This window comes from Macrobrachium nipponense, chromosome 8 (assembly GCF_015104395.2).
Source record: "Macrobrachium nipponense isolate FS-2020 chromosome 8, ASM1510439v2, whole genome shotgun sequence".
In the NCBI taxonomy this organism is placed as follows: Eukaryota; Metazoa; Arthropoda; class Malacostraca; order Decapoda; family Palaemonidae; genus Macrobrachium; species Macrobrachium nipponense.
This window is the reverse complement of record NC_087203.1, coordinates 64,052,986-64,060,485: the sequence shown is the minus strand read 5'-3', so window position 1 is coordinate 64,060,485 and position 7,500 is coordinate 64,052,986. Positions and strand designations below refer to the sequence as shown.

Below are 7,500 nucleotides of genomic sequence, written 5' to 3'. Positions count from 1 at the left end.
TGTAATAACAAGTTACTTTGGTGCCTAAAAAATTTTCTTGATGAAATGTTACTCATATCTTTTAAAAAAAAACTTTTATGCATTTACAAATTTCTCTTGATAGAAAACTCCGAGAAATGGGGCCACATAGAGTTGTTGAATTTCGACATCAGGATATTCTAAAAGAATTAATCAGCCCTAAAAAACGATGTATAACAAAACCGAGAATGCCTGACATCCCAGGTGGGGCTTCGACTTCTCCCAAGTATTGAATTCGTCCCGTTGCAAAGTTAGATTGCTTTCGGCGACACCACCGATTGGAAGATTTTCAAGCCGAGAATTGAGACAATGGTGTGGTTATAAGCTGTCGATAGAGAAATTCAAACACTCCAATCGTTCAACGAAAGTGTTTTAAACACAATTTGAAAGTATATGAGAACAAATAAGTGAAAATAATACAATAAGAATATGAAGTGACAATTACCAGATACAAAAACAAATTCTTAGAATGCATATGCTGTAGGAACGGGAAAATTTACGCCGTTAGCTAAATGAAATTAAGTGTAGTATTACAGTTTTTCTGAGCATTTGTATTTTGTCATTATAGAAATATCTCTCTCTATTTCCCTTTATCAGGTTGATGACGAACTATGTTTTCTCTATCTTTAGTATTTTCATACGTGTATTTCTCTGTAACATTAATTCTGCATTACTCTCGAGGCAGTTATGAAGTGATAATAAAACTTCCGACCTTTTCCATACTTTATCCTTTCATAACCTTTTGATTGCCCCTTTTACATGGTCTTCACACAAGCATTTCAACGTGCATTCCGAAATTAACTTGATCGCTGTCTCATTATCTATCAACCAATCTACCATCCAAGGACATAATTCTAGACATCATCCCGCAATTTCAATTTTTATTCTAAAAACTATGGAATCCCCAGGCTTTGTATCCGCCCAGGGGAGGGGCATGTAGGAAGGTGAATGAAAACGTGTTGGGCTAAATTCAGTGAAACGGAAGGAGTACAAGACGAATACGAGATATGTACAGATGGAAATATTAAGGTAAAGTGCTTTAAGTCATAACTTGATGAAATTTGAAGGTTAGACAACGAAAAGAGGAGAATGTTACAAAATCAGCTGGAAGACAGAAGGTGGCACGCGGTGGCGTGAAAGAGGGCGAATAAAAAAAACGATGCGTCATCCAAGGAATTTATTAAGAAAATCTAAATACCAGGAAGCAAAAATGTTTCATTTAGTGAAGTAAATTAAGGAGAGAAACAAAAATGAGAATTATATATATATATATATATATATAGGTATATAATATATATATATATATATATTATAGTATAAAATAATATACATACTACATACATACATACTACATACATATATATATATATAATATATATATATACTATAATATATAATATATTATATATATAGTATATATATAATTGTAATAGCCACAATGCCATCTTAACTTTTCAATTCTTCACATTTTTTAAATACACTTGTCACTTTAAAACTTGAGATTGAAATGCAAGAATGTGAAGCAATTCTGAAGTCCTTTACAAGATTCGAAATACGTCCTGAGTATCAGAGTGAGCATTGCCAACTGACCACGAGATGCTCAGGATGCGGGTTCAAAGCCTACCACCAACCTCAGAATTGCTTCGCATTCTTGTATTTCGATCTCAGGCGTTTTGATGACAAGCATATGCAAAAATTTTGTGTGACGAATTCGATAAGCTAATAGGACATTATGGTCATTACAATTACATATGCATCTGGTAACAAGTGACTCGTAGATTATATATATATATATATATATATATATATATATATATATATATATATATATATATATATATATATATATTATATATATATATGATTTGTTTATCACATCATCGTGATTCATATACATGCATTAAGCTACAAAAATGTCCTTTAACATCCAATTCGCTCTACCTCGGAATTAATATATTTTCATATATACTCGTAACTGAAGGGGAATTTTTTAGTTGATGATAATTTCGCCCTCACGTGGATTCGAACCAGCGGACAGAGGAGAAATCAGGACTTCAGTGACATTACCGACACTGCCAACAAGTGAGATATAAGTTGATACCGATTCCGACCTTACAAATCACTGTCGAACTCAGGTATTTATAATTAGAATCAATATCGAACCCCCTCTCCTGTTAAACAAAGGTAAACAGTACCTTGCCGCACATAGCCATATTTTGAATTTTTATTACATCACTGTGATTCATATACACGCATTAAGCTACAAATGTCATTTAGTATTCAATTCACTACCTCTGAGTTAATATATGGGAAATTTTTTTGTTGATGATATTTTCGTCCTCTCGTGGATTCGAACCAGCGGACAGAAGAGAAATCAAGAGTTACAAGGAGTTACAAGGATTAGGATGTCTCAAAGACTAGTTAGCCTATCCTAGGCGACATCGTGTGCTCACTAATCTGTAGGAGCAAGTTTTACTGTGCATTCAGTGTCCTAATGATTTTGCCTAGCTTTCTTTTAAACTCTTCCCCAGTGTTGCTGTTTACAACTTCTGGTGGCAGTTTATTCCATGTCTCACATATCTTGTATGTAAAGAAGTTCCCACAATGGGATGTGTTGTATCTCTTCAGTTCTAGCTTCCAACCATTATTACTTGTCAGGTTTTCGTATAATGTAAATAGGTTACTGTCTACTTTGGTTAAGCCTTTCAGTATTTTAAATGTTTCTATAAGTTGTCCTCGCAATCGTCGTGTTTCTAAGCCATACAAGTTCAGGCACTCTAGTCTTCTTGGCCAACAAGTGAGGTATAAATTGTTACATATTCCGACCTTACATACATATCACTGTCGAACTCAGGTATACTCTTCCTTAGGTGAAAGAACCTCTCCCATATAAAGTTAACCATCTGCTGCAGTTCAGCCTCCAAGCTAAGTATTGACTAGCACTAGAAAGACACTCAGAGGCAGTTGTTTCTCTTTGAGGTATTTCTTGATGGCACCCACTCAATAAAGAAATTACCTGGTTGCCAAGGCTTAATGTTAGTCCTCTCCATCAAATTTAATTTATTTTTTATTACAATAGTTTTCTTAAAAAATCCCAGGATTTTTGAGTGGTAGACCAGCAAAAGTTTCCGTTGTAGGTCCCCATTGCATTCCCACATAGCAAAACTTAGCTTGCCCTTCATTGGCTTGTGTCCTGGCAATTATATATTCCCAGTTTGACATTTCCTTCCAAAACAGGCCTTCCTCTTCTCAATCAAGCACTTGATGGGAACAAAAGCCTTAGCAATTACATGATAATTGAACTCTTGTGTACTTCACAGCAGGATCTGGATCATAACCGACAGCCTCCCCATGTTCACAACACTGTATATTCCACTTCTTCTCTTGAATTGCTTAAATCATCCATAAGTGGCTTTTAACTTGATGAGTGCCACCTGTAGAAGCATTCGTTTCAGGGGTGGTTTTCCAGAGATCAACATTTAATTAGTCTTGGCTTAATAGTGCCTCAGAAACACTATCACCAGCTAACTGTTTTGTAACAGATTTTATTCCCGTAGAAATTGTGTTTGGCTGCCCCATACCTCTTCACCAACTCAGTTACTCTTACAACACTTTTTTTTTATTATTTCCTTTTGAATCTTAATAGATTTAATCTCTTTGCCCCAAGCACCTCAGTGGCGTGGTTGGTATGGTGTTGGCGTCCCACCTCGGTGGTCGCGGGTTCAATTCTCGGCCATTCCATTGAGGAGCGAGAGATGTGTATTTTGGTGATAGTAGTTCACTCTCGACGTGGTTCGGAAGTCACATAAAGCCGTTGGTCCCGTTGCTGAATAGCCACTGGTTCCATGCAACGTAAAAGCACCATACAAACAAACAATCTCTGTGCCCTGATAACATCTTTTACCTTCGTAGGAATTACAATGACTTTACATAAGAGTATGGTTACTCTGCAGTAGAAAAAAAAAAGATACAAGGATATGGACAGCTTAGGAGAGATGTGTTCTGAGTGAAACTTGCCATAGACGGAACCCTTCAGCTCGTAACGGCAAACAGGATGCGCTTAGTCCCATACGTGTTTTAACACGTCAGTCCTTTAACCGAAATTTCTGTTAATCAAGACATGTTATTTAAGGTATAAAGCAAGTAACTCGCTGACGGGGGCAAATGTAACAGATGATGGGGAAATGAGAGTAGAGTTAAATCATAAAAAATAGTTAATAAAAAAATGCACTGTGTGCGTGTATATATATATACACACACACACACTTATATATATATATATATATATATATATATATATATATATATATATATATACATATATATACACATTTTTCTTTTCCAAAATTTTGATGTTCAAAAATGGGGTGCGTCTTCTAGCTCAGAGCATCTTCAACGCCAAAAAATACACTATATATTTGCGCGCATATATTATAAATAAATAACATTACACACACACTACCCTTTATATATAATATTAATATATATCTAATATAATATATATATATATATATATATATAATATAATATATATATAGATATATAATTTATAGTATATATATATCATAATAATATTATATATATATATATATATATATCTATATATCATAATATTATTATTTAGTATAAATATATAATAATATATAGTATATGTATATTATAATATATATTAATAATATATATAATATATAGATATATATACTATATACACGTATATATATAAATTTTTTTTTTTTTTTAAATTTATTTAAAATATATATATAATTAATAATATATAATACTTATATATTATATAATATATAGTATATATATATATACGTATATATATATTAGTAATAGTATTATATATATATATTATAGTATTATATTTATTTTTTACCGTATATATTATATATATATCAATATATAGAATATATATATTATATATATATATAATATATTATATATTTATTAATTATCTGTAGTATGTATATACATATTATAGAGCATATATGTGTGTGTAATGTTATTATTTATAATATATGCGCACAAATATATAGTGTATTTTTGGCGTTGAAGATGCTCTGAGCTAGAAAGAACGCACCTCCCATTTTTGAACATCAAAATGTTGGAAATAAAAGAAAAAATGTGAAAATAAAAATAAGCTCAAGATTTTCAGCGACCTCACCCAAGACTTTTTAGGATAACTTATCAACATATATATTCTTTTTACCCACATACGTTCTGTATTTTCCTTTTACAGTATGTAGATATGGTAAGTTTTTACCCAATGTTTACGTATAGCCTATAGTTAGGTGCCCACGGCATGATTGCACCCTCACGAAAATATTAACAAATAAATGGTTGATGAGTGTGTGATTGTGATTGTCTAGGTAGGTTATAGTAAATTTGCCTTCACGCCCTTGAACATGCCGTAAATTTACTTTTGTCAGTTAATAATGTCTTCAAGTCAGAGTCGTTTGAGTACAGTAGAGTGAAAATAGCGGTAATGTTGATAAACACGAAGTTAATGTATCCTGGTGGACACGTTGACCATTATCTGCCTACAGGGGAATGAATCTTTGTGATTAATTATTATATATGCATTTCTATTTTTATGATACTTTTGATGATCTACTAGTTTTTAGAATAACTTATTACTTTATTCAAGAGCCATATACAGTATTTCTAATATTTGTTTAGCAACCATCATATGGGTTAGGACAGTCCTTGAAAAAACTTGACCTACGGCCTCTTGGACACATTGTACATTTGAGTGAAATAAGTAGCGTCCACGACTCCACAAAATACTGCATATAATTCATATAATATATATATATATATATATATATATATATATATATATATATATATATATATATATATATATATATATATATATATATATAATGGTTACGTATGTGAATGAATTATGTATTACTCTGACAGATTACTAACAATGTAAAGCCCATAACACATACGATCGGAAGCTGTTTGTTTCGGGAATAACAGCATTTCATCTGCTTATTAGGGGACCAGGTCAGTCATGAGTGATGATAATATTGCAGTAAGCCATGTTGACATTTTTATTTTATTTTATTTCTTATATTTATTTATTTATTTTTTTTTTTTGCAACGCGCGTTTCGAAGCCTCAGTCACTTTAAATGAGTGTGTGTGTTTTTTTTTTATTTATTGATTTTTTTTTTCGAAATTAAGTTGTAATATCCACAGTGAGGGGGGATATGATCATTCATCTTCTGTATAGTATGCTATGCCGTCAGAATCAGATAAAAAGTCTAGGCATTATGGTTTAATGTGTAGTTAGTAGCGATAAGACGTTTCTTCTTAGATGAATTATTTATTGGAGGATGTCATGATTTTGAATTTAAATATAGATATGGATATTTTATTGCATTAAATAGAGTGGAAGCTTGGATGTTTCTTTATGCATATTTTTATGTAATGGCACATTTAAGAACAAAACAGATTTTGGGCCTTTTCAAGCGTTATTTTTGTTTAAAACAAGATATACATTCAAGTGATGCAAGGTAAACCCTTGTTTATGTGATATAATTTGCAAAATATGGGTAAACGAGTGACTTGGGTAATATATGCATGATCTTTTCAGTTGTATTTTACTTGAATACAAAAGTGCGCTAGCTGTAAGGGCGTCCTTACCACCGACATTTTACGTTATTTATGAAAATTAAGGTAAAGACGGTACATATTTCATTTATCCATCGGCTGCGGCGGCAACTCTTCACTCCAAGGCAGACAGACGAAGGATATTTTCTTCCATTAAAAGACGACTCAGATTCCGTGGGAGAGGAAGCCGAAACTATTCAGCAGTCATATGCGATAATAGTCGGTATAACTTTGGAATGAAAATGTCTTTAAAAAAATATGAGGAATTTGAAATTTGAAAGAATTATTCAGGTAAAAAAAGGAGAAGAGGATGCTGCCAAATGAAGCGTTGCGGGATATCGCCGTCTGCCTCTTATAGAAAAGGGCCAAGATTTATTATATCTTCCGAGCTCAAGAGTTTCTTTCTTTATTCGATATTTCCGTCAGTCGTCGATGGGTTTTATGGACGAAGTTACTATTCAAATGGAAAGTGCATCGTTCACATTTTTTAGCACTTTTTGGCGCGGTTCGAATATTTATCGTGCATTTGCTTAAAATGGAACGTTCCGCCCACGTGGGTGACTCGACGAGGATGGGATTTTAGTGGCTATTTGGTCTTAGATGGTCCCAGACTCAAAGGAACCGGGGATTGTTGCCCATTCTTTTCTGTTTCTTCTTCGTATTACTACTTCATTGTCCTTCCATCTCATCTTAACAACGTTACTCATTCTTCTAAAGCCATGTTCTACCTGTATTCTTTTCAAATGCTGTTGTCAGGGCCAGATTAAAGAATCTAACTTATATAAATGTAAGCAAATAGAAATTTTAAGGGAAAAGAGGAATACTTATTGAACTTAGTAAATATTTTTATCAGAAAA

General features: G+C 32.6%; 1 protein-coding gene across 2 annotated transcripts in view; it reads right to left on the bottom strand.

Moving 5' to 3' along the window:
* LOC135222807 (neural-cadherin-like) overlaps nucleotides 1-7,500 on the bottom strand; it is a 144,701-nt gene that overhangs the window by 20,208 nt on the left and 116,993 nt on the right. The gene's annotated exons all lie outside the window — the stretch shown is intronic.